The sequence below is a fragment of the Protopterus annectens genome, chromosome 17.part0, assembly GCF_019279795.1.
Source record: "Protopterus annectens isolate FY-2018-M chromosome 17.part0, PAN1.0, whole genome shotgun sequence".
In the NCBI taxonomy this organism is placed as follows: Eukaryota; Metazoa; Chordata; order Ceratodontiformes; family Protopteridae; genus Protopterus; species Protopterus annectens.
This window is the reverse complement of record NC_056751.1, coordinates 372,722,507-372,740,578: the sequence shown is the minus strand read 5'-3', so window position 1 is coordinate 372,740,578 and position 18,072 is coordinate 372,722,507.

The window sequence follows — 18,072 nt, the reverse complement described above, 5'->3', positions numbered from 1 at the left end:
CCATGTCAGACTCAAAGCCTGTCACAAGTGGTGTACCACAGGGCTCAGTCCTGGGCCCACTCTTGTTTGGCATCAACTTTTCACAAATACAAGCAAACACAGGAGGGTTATGGCTGACAAAGTTTGCAGATGACTGCAAACTGGGCGCCATAGTAGAAAACACATCTGACACAGATATCCTTCAGAAGGGTCTCACAGAAACGGATAACTGGTGCCAGAGCCATGGCCTAAAGTTAAATGCCAAAAATGCATAGTCATACCCTTCGGGAAAAACAAGGTTACCCCTAGCTACCAAATAGGTGGCAATCCACTGAGCACAGAAGAAGTTATCAGGGACCTGGGGACCCAGGTTGATAGTAGTCTGTCATTCGACACCCATGTAGCTAAAGTAGTTAGGAAGACCTTCTACATTGCCCACCTTATCATGAAGGGATTCTCATCTAGATCAAGGGAGGTCATAGTCTCCCTTTACTCATCACTCATCAGACCAACGATTGAGTACAATGCCCCATTCGGAATGTATCTGACCCGACACTTGCAGCAGCTGGAGAGGCCACAAAAGTTCCTCACCAAAAGGATAAAGGGTCTCAAACATCTGTCCTATGCTGCCCGACTGAAAGAACTCCAGCTCTATTCAGTCGCCACCGCTTGCTCAGAGGTGACCTTTGCCTAACATACAAGGCCATGTCAAACCCAGATTTGATGAATATGCTTCACCTCAAAAATCTAGATCCGTCAGAGCCACAAGGGCAGGAGACTTAAACCTCGACACGGCTATTAATAGGACGTGCTGGAGGGATAGATTCATCACCCAAAGACTCCCTATGCTGTGGAACAAAATCCCGGTATATGTGAGGCAGAGCACCTCGCTGGCCTTGTTCAAGAGAAATCTTGACCAATGGATGGGAGATCGCAGATATACCCCAGGGATTACCTCAGTGTCACTGCTCGACAGAGGCACAGCAAAATAATGGGTATAGTTCCCCATACTAAAGGGGTGGCGTAAGCCACAAAACTATGGGCTAGGCTTGTAAATGCCCTCGGGCAGATAGCCTAGTATGAACCTATGAACCTATGAACCTATATGTTTTGTTAATACTGTGGATGATGTTGCAGTTGCTTGTATGCACAATGATTTTCATTCTCTGCTGTTAACTGTTTCTGTGGCAAAGAGGGATTACTCAGTTTGAAGGTTTATTGGAGTGAAAGTTCAAATCCAAACCTATGTAAAACATTTCATATGTGCCAACATAAATTTTTGTTTGTCTTTCGGCTTTTTCCCGGTAAGGGGTCACCACAGCGGAACTGCGGTCCACTAATGATTGGCAGTATGTAGTTTTGTTTATTTAATAGATTTATTGTATTCCATTTTCATAATGTTCCCCTTTTTTATTTTGCACAGTGCATTGCTTAGCACAAACAAGGGAAATGGAGAAACACAATAAATCTCATGTTTAGCTTTGCTTATCTCGTTTGTGCAATGCTTGGCAGTGTGCAAACATGGACTAGTGGCCCACATAGGAAGCAGACAGAACACCTGCAGACAGAGTGTAGACATTCTACCTGTCAAAAAAGATACATTGTTGCAGTTTTTGTTTTCTATCAGGCAACACCTCTAAGCAACGTTGCTTTCAGTTAGCATGGTTCCCCAACACCTGCATACATCAAACACCTGCAGAGAGGAAGCAGTCAACAATTTCAAAATAGATACATTCTGTTAATTCTGTTGGACACAGCACAAACATGCTAAGTGGCATTGTATGGTGGTTAACACACAGGTGTTAAGAATGAATAGGGAATTATGCAACTGTTATTTAACTATTCCTGTGGCAGCAGGTGTAAGTGTAGGACTGTAATACAGATGGTACTGGGTTCTAATACAGGAAATTCCAGACATTTTTACTGTTTTTCCATTTCACATTATATCAAATCTCACTTATAACAATTTATATATAATTATAAATACTGAAACTGATATGAATTACATGTATGAGGAATAATACACCCTTACTGTGTTTTGAAGGTTCAGATGTATGACTGAGGGTATACTGTCTACTGTATTTCTGTAAATATAATTCTTCTATCTGGACTTGGATGGCCTTCACACTTAAATAAGACTCATATACAAATGAATGTATATACAAGGACCTTGTCAGGTCACACACATACATGGTTAATACCTCAGTCTGTCATGTGTATTTATAAATTATTCATGACTATGTCTGAGAAGCAGTTCTTCTGTGGCAAAGATGGAAAATTAGTGCTGTGGAAGAAAATGTTTTTTCCCCTTATGCACAGGTTTGAATCCAACACTGTGAAATCAGTTTTAGCAATGTATAAAGCAAAGCAAACGTGTCAGGTCATGAAATGTATGCCCCCCCCCCACTGCATGTATGCAGATTTAAATAGTCTAACAGTTAGAGCTGCAGGCTCCCCTCAAACTAATGTCAAGTATCAGATTAGTCTTCCAATTTCGAAAATTGCTTTCCTCTCTGCTTGGCACTGCTGTTGTCTGCTTAACATCATGTAAACGTGGTTGGCATTATTGCTCAGGTTTGCACACTACCAGTAAAAAGGTTAACAAGAATTAGCGGGGAATCATTATTTGCTGCTGCACTGCTTTGGGATTAAACATGTCTGGTGTTGAAGGGGAAAGTGCCCAATTTAGGACACAGAGGTGTAGGGTGTTCAAGAGTCCAGAATAGTTATGGGACTCCTGGTAAAGCCCAACTGTCAAAGGATTCTGCAAGGAGACTATTCTGGCTCCTAGTATAAGTCTGAGGCATGGAATAGTCTGGCCAAGGCTGTATCCAGTGCAACTGGAATCCCACTCACTGGAAAGAAGTGTAGGCACCACTTCAACAACCTAAAAAAGTGAAAGAGGGATATACTCAACCAGTGGTTGGATGAGTTTCAAAATAGCAACAACCCACAGTTTTGTAAGTATGCTAATAAAGAGAATTTATAAACATAGAAAGCTAAATATAGGTAAGACTGGTATGCACAATACTCTTCTGTTCTGGTCTTTTCTTTTCATAGGCAGGCCCATGCTGATCATCTAGAGAGACTGGGGGAACAAGTAGTGTGTATGCAGCACAAGAGAAGTATTATTGTAGCTTTAAAATTTAAAATAAATGTTTTTTCTTTTATATACAGTAGTAGCAAAGTAAGCATGTATATCCTAACTGTAAAAGCAAGTACGCATGCATTAGTCTGTAGCACAAACCAATTTTATAAGTCAAGTGTAAGACTGTAGTCAAAGGTTGTGGGTTCAAATACCATGAGTAACAGCTGTACAATACCGCAATTCTTTAATAATATTACATAAATTAAATTCTACACAAGTGGCATAAATGCCCTGCTGTTGACTATAATCTGTATAATTGGACAAACCATATGTAAAATATCTGCAGATTGCAAGGATTACCTTGAGCAATCTGTAATTATAGTTTGTAGTTGTTAGGAAGCATACTTACATGTAAAACTTCAGATAAAATAGTTGTATTATTGTGATAATGTATTGTAAATCACAAATGATGATGCTAATTTTATCTCCTTTTTTCTCTCACCCTAACCCTTATCTCTTTTTTTATTTTCTATTATGTGTCATTAAAATGTCTCCATGTCATCCATCTGTAAAAAACACTAAATGCTTCACATCACAAGGAGTTAGGCCAACCCCAGTGGCTCAGCCTGCCCCCCCTCCATCAGCTCCAGCACCGATGACCAGCTCTTATAGGACCCAACCTGGCAGTACTGCCTCTGCTGTCCCTGTACTATATATGCCCTCAGGTAGCACGACCCTGGCAGCTGGTGCTGTGGTACCCTCCAGGAGTACTGGTGGAGGTGGGATTTCATCACCTGTCAAGAGATGCCAGGGTTGGTGGATAAGGTCATGCACTGCACCACTGATGTATGCCTACACCAGATGGAGAAGTTACTCTTCCTCATGGTACATAGGAGGATAAGACATCAAGCACCCCAGCAGCCAATGGAGTAAGGATACAGTGTTGATAGTCCTGTCCATGAGGACTAGATTCCCACTGTCCACATCTTGCATTGTCCTGTCCCTCACCCCTCTCATGGTGTCCCCCAACCTTTTGTGTCCCTTACCATCCTTGTGTCTTGTTTTGTTTGTCCTGTTTGTTTACATTTGCTTCCTAATATACCCAACTTACCTGACCCATAAATACCAACGTCCCTTACGCAGCTTTTCTCTTTTACTGAAGTCTAAAAAAAAAAATCTAATATATTGCTCTCCAGTTTGCACATATGTCTTCTTGACCTACTTGATTTGGTAAGACTGGCTATATGACATGCTTGCATTGTTGTTACCCCTCTTTGTGGAGGTGACAGTCCCATTTCAGCTAATATTCTGAACAGATTTTCATTTTACACTGTTGAAGAAATGGATAGCTATAGTTCTTTACTACCTCCCTCCTGCACTTTCCTGTATTACTTTCCCTTTATTCTTTCCCCGCTTGCCTCCCATTTCAACACTTTCCTACCTACCCCATTTTAACACCTATAACCTGATCAGAAATAGAATCACACACAACACACATATGTACCAAAAAAAAAACAAAACAGTGGAACCCTTCACTTTTTGCCCTCTGTGTTTGTGTGGAGTTTGGCATCATGCACCAATGCTAAGTGATGGTGAATGGCTCTTCTGTGTAGTTACCTCTGTGCAATGCCACTTAAACATGCTGCACTATGTCACACAGTAACACACAGTGAATGTCTTATAAAGAATAATTTCATTGCATTATCACTACTTATTTAAAAGTATTACTTACAGCTGGATTTAAACTCTATATCATCTGGGTTCAAAAAGAAATGTGTCAATGCATTTATACCTGCTGCCACAGAGTCAGATAAGCAACAGGTGTGTTTTATAACCTCAGTACTGTGAACTCTTAGAATTTTAGCAATGAGGCTCACATTTGCACACAGCTTAACTAGGTAGAAATGTGTATCTTGCATATGCAAACACTTTGCTAACCATCATGCAAACCTCTGTTTGGTGGTGTAATATGCAAGTTGGACAATAGCATGTATTAATTTTGCTTAGTGTCTAGTTATTGTTCATGCCAGAAACTACATGCAGACACACAAACAAAATGAAGGCACTATCTAAGAAAAAGACACACATTTACAATGCAGCCATCTGTTACCTCCCCCATGCACTGCAACCTTGGTCTCCAGTACTTGTTTACAAATATATCAACTACACTACATAAATTAATAACAAATGTTGTATTATATACCATGCACATCTTTAGAATGACAATACACATTTAGATTTTCCAATACTTGTAGTAATGTGGACACTTGTTTGCATATAGTTTCCAAAGCTGTTTCTTAAAGTATGCTTACACACTGGAAACACAACCACCCAATATTACACATTGCACATCAATCTGGTAACAGACAGAACTTAAATATCTTGACAGTTGGACATGGTTAGCTATCCATTTCATGCAGGCCTTCCAACATCTTCTTTCCAGCATCCACTGCTGATGTCATCCATTATAAGTTGTCTTGTAGCTATGTAAAAGTTAGACTTTTGCTGTGGCACTTGCATAAAATACTGAGTTCTCTAATCTGTCTAGATAGATAGGTCGGATTTCTAATCTCACTGCAGTCAACTGGGATGTGAGTGTGTGTGTGTATGTGTATGTGTGTGTGTGTGTGTGTGTGTGTGTGTGTGTGTGTGTGTGTGTGTGCATGTGTCTGTCTGTCTATCTAGTCAGAACAGCATAATTGTGCATCCAGCAGTCACCAGTCCAATCCAGTGGTGTACCAGTATTTTCAGAGCTGGGCATGCCTACACATCCATTTTATGCAGACATCCCAACATCTTCTCTCCAACATCCACTGCTGATGTCACCCACTATACGTTGTCCTGCAAACTTGTAAAAATCAGACTTGTGCCATGGTGATTTCAGTTCTCTAGTCTGTGTACTTAGGTAGGGGCTCTGTTCTCACTGCAGTCAACTGGGAGCTGTGTGTGTGTGTGTGTGTGTGTGTGTGTGTGTGTGTGTGTGTGTGTGTGTGTGTGTGTGTGTGTGTGTGTGTATCTATATGCACTGATTTTTATAACTCATTTGGTGAGCATGAAGCACCCTCCTTGTTTTTCTGTCTAATATATCCAATACATTTTGGGCCAGTCAATCACTCCAAAAGTGTAAGTTAGGACAAGAAGAGCAAATTGGTTTATAGCTTGGGTTTTGTTCCTAGATGTCAACCCTGTTTTCAGGATTAATTTAAGTCTTCTAAAGTATTCCTTGCTAAGTTTTATTCACATTTGTTCATGTTTTATTGTTAATCCTTCATCAATTCCCAAATATTTATACACTTCCTCTTGCTCAAGTTCTTGTCCCAAACTGATGTTTTCCTGGTGCTGTATTTTTTATGTTTTAAAGGTTGCTTTTGCACATTTATCAAGACCAAATGATTTTCTTATATCATCTGAAAAAGTTTTAACAACTTGCAGTTGTACTTTCAGTTCCTCATCTGATGAACTATACCATTTTAAATCATCGACAAAGAGAAGATGAGCAGTCTTAATACTTTGTTGTTTTCTAGGAGCCAAATTATAGCCATGGCCTAAGTTGTTTTGTAGACATCTTAATGGATTAAGGGCAAGGCAGAATAGCAGTGTTGACAGAGTGTCACCATGGAATATCTCCCTTTGAATTTTTATCCGTGGGATAATAATTTGTCCTTTATCATGGCTTAAGTGCAAAGTGGTCTGCCACTGTTTCATGGCCATTGTAATCTAGTCGATTAGTGCAGGGTGTATCTTATACATTTTTAAGCACTCTTTTATCCATGAATTTGAGATACTATCAAATGCGTTTTTGTAGTCAAACCATGCCATACTTAGATTCTTCCCCCTTTTACAGTTTTCCACCATGACTTTATTTCATCTACCTTTATTATAGATTTTATATGTTTATGCAATATATTTGTTTCATTCCCTTTTTGTATATCATTTTTATGTTCATAAATCCTTTTTCTTAAATATCTTTTTTTTCCCCTTATATAATAGGAAGGACATTCTCTCTCTCGATATCTATTTATCTATATCTATAGTATCTGTATTGAATGATCGAACATTTAAAAGTTTGAGTGCCATATGGTCGATACCATGTGATCAAACTTTTAAAAGTTTAAATAAACTACACAAATAACCTAAAGTAAACACTGCAATGGCAGGGATCCACACCACGAAAATCTTTATTTAAATAATTGTACACGATTTAGCGCTTTCTTCTCTGCTACCAGGGATTTCATAAATATTTTCGTGGTGTGTATCCCTGCCGTTGCAGTGTTTACTTTTGGTTTTATTTTGTGGACTTGACACTGTTTGGCTCTCATTCATAAGTTTTTACACAAATAACCTGCCTGAATGTTTTATGCCCCCATTCACCCCCACACACTCCCACTCTTTAAATATACCAACTCTGAGATCACACTACAGTGCAGAAAAGGGAAATCTTCCCATTCCATGCTGAACAGAGATCTCCATCAAAACATTCAAACGTTCAAAAGTTTGATCATATGGTGTTGACCATATCACACTCAAACTTTTGAAAGTTCAAGCATCCAATATAGACCCTATCCATATTTCTTCCTTCTTATCACAGTTCTCTAATTTAAAATTATAAATAATCTTATTACATGCTGTTATATTTATATGATCTGTATTGGCACATTCCACATTTATATGTTTTGAAGGGAGGTACAAAAGATTTATATCATAATCTATACTCTGTCCCACCATTATTTTCTATTATATTCTTTAGATTGGATCCTCTTTTATATATGAATATGAGAGTCTCTGAGACTATATTTAATGTACCTGGCAGTTTAGAAAAAATACCCAAATGTTTTAAAAATCATCTTTTTTATCATATGTTTGTCTTGATTATAATTCATAATATATGCTTCATTAAAATTGTTTGTGATATTGTCAATGCCGTTGTTAAGAATTTCACATATTCTAATACCTAAATGTGTGCTATATTTTGTTTTTCTCCCAGCTGTTACTTATTCCATTACTTTTATAACTAAATCTAATGAGTATCCTGTTTTTATAAACATATCCTTTTAATTCTCAAATTCTTTTTAATAATCATTGTATTTACATTGTATCAGAATACAATAATAATCATATTCTGATACTATACAATCTACCCTTATAAACTGACCTTTTACAATAAACTTATTTTGCTGTATATGGCATTCACTGGTATGGTATAAACATGAGCTAGAAAATGTATCTTTTCTGTGTAACATAGATTTTAAACTCTTTGTTTTGCTTCTACTTTGTGTGTTGTAACATCTAAATAATCAGTCAATACCTGGTTTACATATTGTATAAACTTTAAAAATATGGTCATCCCTTGAAGGTAGTCTTAAAAGCAAAACATTTTTTTCTTCTGTATCAATCCAAAAACACAAATATCATTAAGGAATTTTGTATATGAATTCCAACATTTAGAAAAGGGAAAACTCATCACGTGCAATTTTCCCATAGCCATAATATTAAGTTGGCATATATGGGATTGTGTTTGACTCCATAGCCACACAATTATTTGTTTGAAAAACTCCCCATCATTAAAATCAAAATTGTTTTTCAAAATATTCATAAAATTACTATTAATCTTATGTCTCATATATTTAAAAATGACATTCCACTAATGCTTCTTCAAACAATATTATCCTTTCAACATGTGGTGTAGTAGAAAAAGATTAATAATATCTATTATAATAAATATTAAACTGTCATTGTGCGGGAATTTGTCCACTATTTTAAGAAAGTCCCATGAATCTTTTAAAATATACTTATTTATTAATAAAATAGTTTAAGTTTCTTATCTATAAATAATGATAGTGGATGCATTTTTGATCTATTTACTGCCACTGTAGGTTTCAGGGGTGGATTTAACGGGTCTATATCACATTATCAAAATTCCAAAATGTCAAACACCATAAGCTCGACCTTGGACTCTCAAAATCTGATATACTTGAATGCTCAGAACAGTGAATTTTTTGCAAGGGAAAAAATTTGCTGTTCCTAGAATACACAGACACAGCACAAGCACATCAAAATACATAATCCACACATACACACTTCACAGACCCCTACACTAAACCGTACATAAACTACTAGCTATCCACTTACCTTAACCCAACCCTAAACCTAAGGTCCCTAACTAACGCACATTCACCTTACCCACTCCCTAACTCTAAGGTCCCTAACTATCGCACACTCACCTTACCTGCTCCCTAACCCTAAAGTCCCTATCGCACACTCACCTTACCAGCTCCCTAACCCTAAAATCCCAATCGCACACTAACCTTACCCGCTCCCTAACCCTAAGGTCCCTATCGCACACTCACCTTCTTTTGCACAATTACCTTAACCCGGTCCATAACCTTCGCTCCACAGTCGAGGAAATAGCGAAGCTGCAGAAATGGCCTACCGAATACTTTCCCTAGGAAAGTATTCGGTGTTCTGCAGCTTCACTATTTCAAGCGTTTGCTGAATAGGCATCGATATTATAACATTCGAAGTTTTAAGACTTCGATGTTATAATATAGACCCGGATTTAACATGCCCTTATGAACCTTTGGAATACCAAAAAATAAATGGAACTATAGCTTTTTTTTTACTCTTAAAACTCATATAAGTCTTTATCAAGCAACTGTTATATAAACTGATCTTTCAAAAAGTAATCTGTATTAGAATATGCTACATTCATTTAATTTCAACAGTGAACAACCCATTAACATGATAGTTTAGCAATTTTATTAAATCCTATGGGATATATGGGCCTTTACTTGTTAATATCTTTACTAATCAGCTCTATACCCCCTATCCTTAGTCATCTTTAGTGCAATACTCAGATGACTCTACAGTCATCACCACAGCCATCTCTACCTCTAAGCTCTTCTCAGCTACTCAGGCATCTTTTAACTTAGTTGAAACATGGTTCTCCAACAACCAGCACATCCTTAACCCTAAAAAAGCAAAGCCGTTACTCTTTCTACCTAAAATGTTCAATAATATTAAACCCTCCTTCTCCATACAATCCCTTAATAACACTCCCATTCAGGTAGAATCCAGTACTAAGCTCTTAGGCATAACCATCGATGATCAGCTTAAATTTGACTTGCATGTTAATAACTGTATCAAAAAGACTCGTTCAAAACTAGGGCTCCTTTACCATAACAAGAAATTCCTTACCTCTGAAACCAAGATTACTCTCTCTCTCTTACCTACCTTCTGCCCAGTCTAATGTACAATTCTCAAATTCTCACAAATCTTAGCTCAGCACTCCTGACCAAACTTGAATCTACCTACAACAAGGTTGCTAGATTTGCTGCCCAACAAACCTACAAATCTCATCACTGTCTCTCTCTAAAACACCTAAACTGGCTTGAATTACCCCACCAGCTTCTTCTTTCTCAGCTCCAGATCATCCATTCTATTCTATACCAGCCTTCCTACTGCCCAGCACTATCCCCTCTCATCTCCCATTATTCTCCCTGCAGACCTCTTTGAAGCTCTAACCAAGGCCTACTACAAATCTACAAACCTAAGTCTAAATTTGGATGCAGCATGTACAGCTATCACCCCACTATTGCCTGGAATAGGCTCCCAGTAGAAATCAGGACCCTTACATATCTTAAACAATTTAAGACTGCCACCAAAGAGCACTTTAAAAGTCACTGGTCCTACCACTGCACTCTCCCTCCTTAAACATCCCCTACTTCTCATACCTTAATCTACTTTCTGCCCTTAACTCACTCTTCTCACTAGCTCTCTCTAATCTTCTTTGACTACTCTTTCTACTGTCTTCTAAAATCTATTAAGCAAATTGCCTCAGAGAAACATTCTATTGAAATTGTCTTGCCTTCATACAGCTGCATCATGATAAAACTGGGTTTTTGTAACCACTTACCCCCAAAACTATCCTCATTTTAATGACATATTTCTTTTTATACATCTTGAAATAGTTATACTATACTCCTGATTATTGACACTGTATAACATTTCATTGTTACTTAATGCCCTGTAATAATCCTGTAACATTGCTGTTTAATGTTAATTTATAATGAAAATTGTATAATATGTTGGTGCTTTTCTCCCCGGGCCTCTACTGAAAAAGGGCTCTTCAGCTCAGTCAGACAATCCCAGTCAATAAATGTAAAATAAAAAATAAAATAAAATAAATAAATATGGTTACAGTTTAGTTACATCTTTGTTATATTTTGGTACATTTGTGATTATACATTTGAAGTGTGCAAAGAATATTTGTGCAATTTATTTTTAGCTTGTGCATTTTTTAGTTCATATATCTTTAATTTATAATGAAGCCACTAACTGAAGCATGTGATTTAAAGAGGATATAAAATAAGGCCATTGGTCCATCAGTTTTTATTGTTCTGATGATGTTTTTGCTATGTGTGGACAAAAACACTTTTGTGTTTTTTGGATTGTGTAGCATTGGGTAAAGTGTACCAATTATTTGAAATCATTACTAAGCTCTCTGGCTTGGCTGGTTCAATTATTTATTCATGTGTGCAGTTTATTTGTTTTTATATTTAGAGTATGGATTATTGCTTCTACTACATAATGATAGATGTAGTTATAATGAATGTTGGTTCAGACTTACTTAGCACCATTGGTGACGATTAGTGCAATGACACTAATTGGCAGTATAACAATGCTTTCTGCTAGTTTGTATTGCTTGTCATGAGAGAAAAAGTTTGGACAGGCACAAATCATGGATCAGCAAGTCAGATGTAAGCAAACAGAAATTACATTTCCTAAAGAGATTGAATCTGACCAAAGGCTTATTATTTTTTTTTTAATTTTGATTGGTTTTAAAACAACAGATAAATAATTTATAAAACAAACAAATAACTATTTACATAGGTCCACAGCTAATTAATCCATCAAAGTTATACATGTCAACAATAATTAATATTTTTCAAGCAAGTTTTTAAGTTTAAGTGAAGATTTATATGAATGTGTAATATTAGAAGTTCTCATCTTTATAGTATGCAATTCACTACTGCAAACCATTGTTGCCACACTAATAAATTCAGCACTAGAACAGATAAATTTACTTTTCCCAATTTTTAACAATTACTTTTCTGGCTATAGCAAGAACAGACAAAAGAAGAGGGACTTGTGTTTTGGAATTATCTCAAGAATTGGAACATTAAATAAAATTAAACATTTGGGAATATTACATCTAGCTGATCATAGAGCTTGAATTACATTATTAATTTCTTTCCAAAAAAGGGGAGATGACTTCACGTTCATACACCATATGCTTCCAATCAGCTATTACTTCAGAATTACATCTCCAGAATTTAATTCTATTTGATTTATATGTAATTTTAATTTTGTTAGGAGTGACAAAGGCTCTGTGTATGAATTTGCAAGTGAAAATGTTTCAATATAATTAAGATCTGGTTTTAACTGTAGATTTTGATAGTATTTTCTTGTATTCTTCACAGAAGAATTCATTATTAATTTTTGAGGAATAATTCCAATAGGAATTGTCTAAATATGTAAAATCTAACGTAAGAATTTTATAAATTTGTGACAAATATGATTTATTTTTCATTGGATTATTATTGATAGTTTTTCAAAATTCCAATAATTTGGAGAACAATTTCGTATCTAGTTTAAATATCTTATTTATCTCTGTGTTCACCAAATCTCTAAATATTTGTAAAATTAATACATTCTCAGACAATTGTATTTGGAGCTTAAATTTTCAACAGTATATATATCAGTACCATTTAAGAATTGATGCCAATAAATTTACTTTGTTGTTTCAATACTAGCATTTTGTTGAGGTTATAAGTTTCTAAGCAGTCATTTGTATATGCAATTGGAAACATAGGGAACATTAAGCCTTTAATACAGTGGCTCAAATATGTGAACTTTTGGAAGGTGGAAATAATGTTATTTAAATGGGGAATTTGAGAAGAGGATATAATTCCATTTACACAAAGTATTTTAATGACCAGATAAAACAATTCAGACTATTTGTTTATGACTGGTTCTGATATATTTATTATTTACTAATAATATTTCTTGATATATTTGTTTACATTTCAAATCATAAGATGAATCTATTCACAACACTAAAACTTTTACAATTGTTGCAGTAGCATACAATTGAATATCATGGAATCCTATTACACCATTATCATAACCTTTTCTATGCCAATCAAAGGAAATTCTTGGTTTATTAGGATGCCAAAAAATAGTAGAATATTATTTAACTTTTTCATAATGTTTTTTTGGTGGAGATAGTACTAAAGATTGTAAAGCAAACAGTAATTTAGGGAGAATTACCATCTTAATTAGCACTAATTAATTGTTCTTCTATGTTAAAGAAGAATTTGTTCCAATTTGTGGCTAAATGTAAAATGTTATTAACAAACTACTGACAGTTTTTTAGTATAATTTATTTACTATTATATATAATGGCTATACCAAGCTATTTCATGTGATTGCTATTCCAATTGAACTTAGAATATTTTTGTATGAATTTTTTTAATATATTGTTTTATTATGATTAAATCTTAAGATTGAGATTTCTTCAAACTGTTCCATAGAATTAATTATATATTCTAATGCATTTTATATATTTTCTATTATTAGTAAAATATAATTTGCAAAGAGTTGAATCTTTAGTTCAAAATCTTCTTTTATTTTGATACCATTAATGTTCCTATTGGATCTAATTATTAGCAAAGGGTTCTATAGCTAATGCAGAAAGTAAATGTGATAATGGACATTGTAATTTAAAGACATTAGAAAGAAAAGAGCCTATTTTAATATAAGCACAAGGGTTATTGCATAACTTAGAAATTAAAGCAATTAGCTCAGGTGAGAAATTATGTTGTAAACAGGTCTGACCAATTAACTGAGTCAAAAGCCTTAACTAAAATGAGACTAATGATAGAAAGTTCTTTTTTCTTTTTATTTGCATAGTCTATTAATGTATGTATTATTATATTATCCTGTACTTGTCTATTTGAAGTAAACCCAGTTTGATCATTGTTAATTAGTTTAAGTATAAGTAGATTCATTCTGTTTGCTAAAATGGACATGCACATGTTAAAATCCACATTTAAAAGTGAAATGGGTCCTTAAGATCCTTATCTTGTTTTAAAATATGTGCTATAAGGGAATAGTTCCATGATGGGGGGGGGACTTTGGCATTTGTTTTTCAATTCATCATCTGATAATATTTATGTAATTGTAGTATAAGACCATCTAAGCCTTACAGCTTAATATTTTTTAACTTTTTTATTTGATCTTTTATTTATGTAAAAGTGAATGGTCCATCAGTAGTTTCATTTATTAACTTATTTTATTATTTATATTTTCCCTTATAAATGTTTCAACTATATCATCATTATCTACATTATTTGTATTATTTATTTATTTATTTATTTCCAGTTTGATGACCGGAGAAGTTCAGTGGGCCAAGCAGAGTTCATTTTCAGTGAAGGCCTGGGGAGAAAAGCTCCAAAAGCAGTTAACACACTATAACATAAGTGAAGTATAGAATATACAGTATACAAAAGCATAAATATATAATTTAAAATACAAATACCAAATCAGGCAGTAGATGTTTAAAAACACAAATGTCAAAATATAGATAAAGTCAAAACTAATACAGATAATATAATTAAAAGTAAGTAATATTTGATAAAATATTTTAAAGCCCTCAAGAATACCTTTAATATTGGTTGTTCTTTCTTTTTTGTTATTTATATGTGTTAAAATTTCTTTGATATGATTTATTCATTTTCTTTGATCTAAGAGCAAGCTTATGCAAGCTTAAAGGGTTTAAGGAATATGTCTGAAGTTTAAGTTTTTCAAGGTTTATTGAAACTTTATGATTTAGAATTTCAACATATTTTGTATTTAAGTTTTTAAGTTCAGACTGACATAATTTCATTTGGTTTTAGATTTAACTTTAGTGTGTCTGTTTTGGCCTTTTCTGTATTCAGTTCTTTGCCCCATTCTCTTTTTTTAGTAATATACCAGATTTTAACTCCTCCATTTAAGTAAGACTTGAATGAATCCCACAGGACAATGTCAGATATTTCACCATTCATGTTTATTTCTAGGAAATGTTTGATCTCGTTACTCAAGCCTTAAATCCTTTTATTTTAATACTGGTAATCTCCTGTGATGTATTACATTGTTAGTTTTTAAAATAATATTAAAGATTATAGCATAATGATCTTATAATGGACATGAAACTATTGAAACATCTCTGATATGTGCTAACAGATTGAGACAAAAAATGTTAATATTTGTTTGTAATCCATATCTATATGAATAATGGGTAAATTGAATTGAGTTTGTTTTCCTTAGCAATTATATATCCTTTAAATTCATTAGATTTACAAAATTCATTAAGTGTTTGGCTGAAGATGTGATTCTCAGCTTTCTCTTGAATCTTTGTCTGATAACATACAATTTAAATCACCCGCCATTATGACTTTAATTTTCATGTAATAGGCTACAGTGTCTAAGTAATTCTTTGCATCTTTAGATCCAATCCCTGGAATGCAGTAAGAGTTCACCAATGTATATGGTTTTCTGTCCCACTCAATTATAACAATGCTTAACATACCATTTTTATCAACATTGGGTATATTTTACTTTAGGCATTAATGGTGAGTTCTTCCATAAAATGAGGGTGCATCTTCTTTCAGCTCAAAAACCAGAACCCGCTAAAACCCAATAATTCTTTAATGAAAGTTTATTTAAATATTTTATTAAGCAAATGTGTTTCCTGTAGAAATACTATTTGAGCTTTATGTAATTGCAAGTCTTTGAACAGACTCCCCCTCTTTACTGGATTATTTATTTCATTAATATTAATAGATATGTATTCACATTTATATGAGAGGAAAAAAACACAGGTATATTGAATCACATTTATGTACTGAACCTGTTATATACTTTATATATAACAAAATTAAATCTTTAGCTATGGGCAAAACTTTTGAAACAAATTAAAAATGACCTAATGATATAACCCTAAAACATTCTACCATGGAATAACATATACCCAGTTTGTTGAAAAAAACAAAAAACAAAAAAAGTACCTTTCAAACTGCCCATTAAACTAATAATGCTTACCTCATGCTTCTGATTCATATTAATGTCTCATATCTTTAGTATGCACCATCTTAAAAAAGCCCGTCAGTGAGTCATTATGAATAAGAAAAGTTAAACGTGTTCAGAATCTTTATTTTAAGTTAACAGGCTGAATAGTTTTACAGTCATCTTCCCTGTAACTCACATTATCTATTTGGTCTACTATAAGGAGCAAGTCAGTTGTTATTTTCATGGTTTATTAATTTATAGGTCAGATGATTTTTATATTTTTTCTATTTTATTTACTATGTGTAAAGTTGTTCATAAGATCATAAGTTCATAAATTAGTACCAGGCTAATTGTCCTTGTGACCCTTTCCAAGCCCAGCTAATTACCCCATGTGAGAATCAAATCCTGCACCCTGTGCCTAGAAGGTGAACACCTTAACTACTATGCTCACCTCCCACCCTTGAAGACATATTTCTATTCTTTAACTATATACATATTTACTTATTCTAATCTCTTTCTATTTCTGTTTTTCTACTATATCTTGTACTATTACTATATTTCTAGGTTTTATATTTTAGCTATAACCCTAGTGTAGAATATCGTAAAATAGAACATTTATATTTACCCTTATATATCTGATGCTCTTTAATCTAATACTTCTGTTAGAATCAATCCTATTTTTTCCTCAAATGTTATGTCTAATATTATATGAACAAACATCTGAAAAATCTTCCTTTTTAATATTCAAACTTTCCATAATTACATTTTTTCTGATATATTAAGTTTTATCATTAAAAAGGGACAATACAGAGAAACTCGCTCTTAAATGTTTTATCAGAAGTGTCATTCTGTAGGCTAGTTTATAAACTATAGTTCTGGTACACTGCACGCATTCAGAACTATTTAATGACTGACAGTGGTGTAGAATGCAATTCACTGTCTTTTCCTTATTATCTAACTTGTATTCATTGGCATTTTAGCATATGATTCAAAATATTATGATAATTTACTTATAGACAGAAAGAAGTAACCCAGACAGTTCTTAGAATTTTCAGAAATATCACAGCATCATGAAAATGCTCATAACTCTTAATTAAGCTGCTGCAAGCTGGTTTTCATGACAAGGGCTTGCAAATGAACAGTTTATCAGCTACAATTCATACAAAAATGTTCATGAGTGAATCCAAACCACCTCTACATTATACATCAATCCCTCAAACCCTTCCAAACCACTAAAAAAAAAAAAAAACACTTCAAACTGTGTTAACCAATAAAAGCTATTGTATTTAAAGAAATACCATTTAATGATTCAGTAAGCACTATTTGTATGAGATGTTTAATATAAAGCAGACTATCATTTTTTTAAGGAGCCATCATATATAAATTCCCATTAAAAGATTGATAGTTCTGTGTGATCCAGGTTTAACTTGTAAATCTGTGCACGTTACTCTAATTATTTGATAACATTCTAATAATAACTTTATATATGTAAGAAACTACACTTTTTATACTTTGTAACATAGCATAACTTTCCTGGGTGCTATTGTATGTCAAGTATAGAATCAGTAGCAAGCATTCAGAACTATGTAATAACTGACAGTGGTTTAGAATACAATTCACTGTTTTTTGCTTATTATTATCTAACTTGTATTATTTGAGATCTTAGCATATATGATCAAACTATTATGATTGTTTACTTTTAGAGAGGAAGAAGTAACCTGGACAGTTCTTAGAATTTTCAGAACACCAGCAGCATCACAAAAAAATCTCATGATTCTAAATTATTTCAAGCTGGTTTTCATGATAAGGGCTTGAAAATAAGCAGTCCATCAGTTACAGTTCACATACAAATGCTTGCAAGTAAATCCAAGCCACCTGCACACTACACATTAATC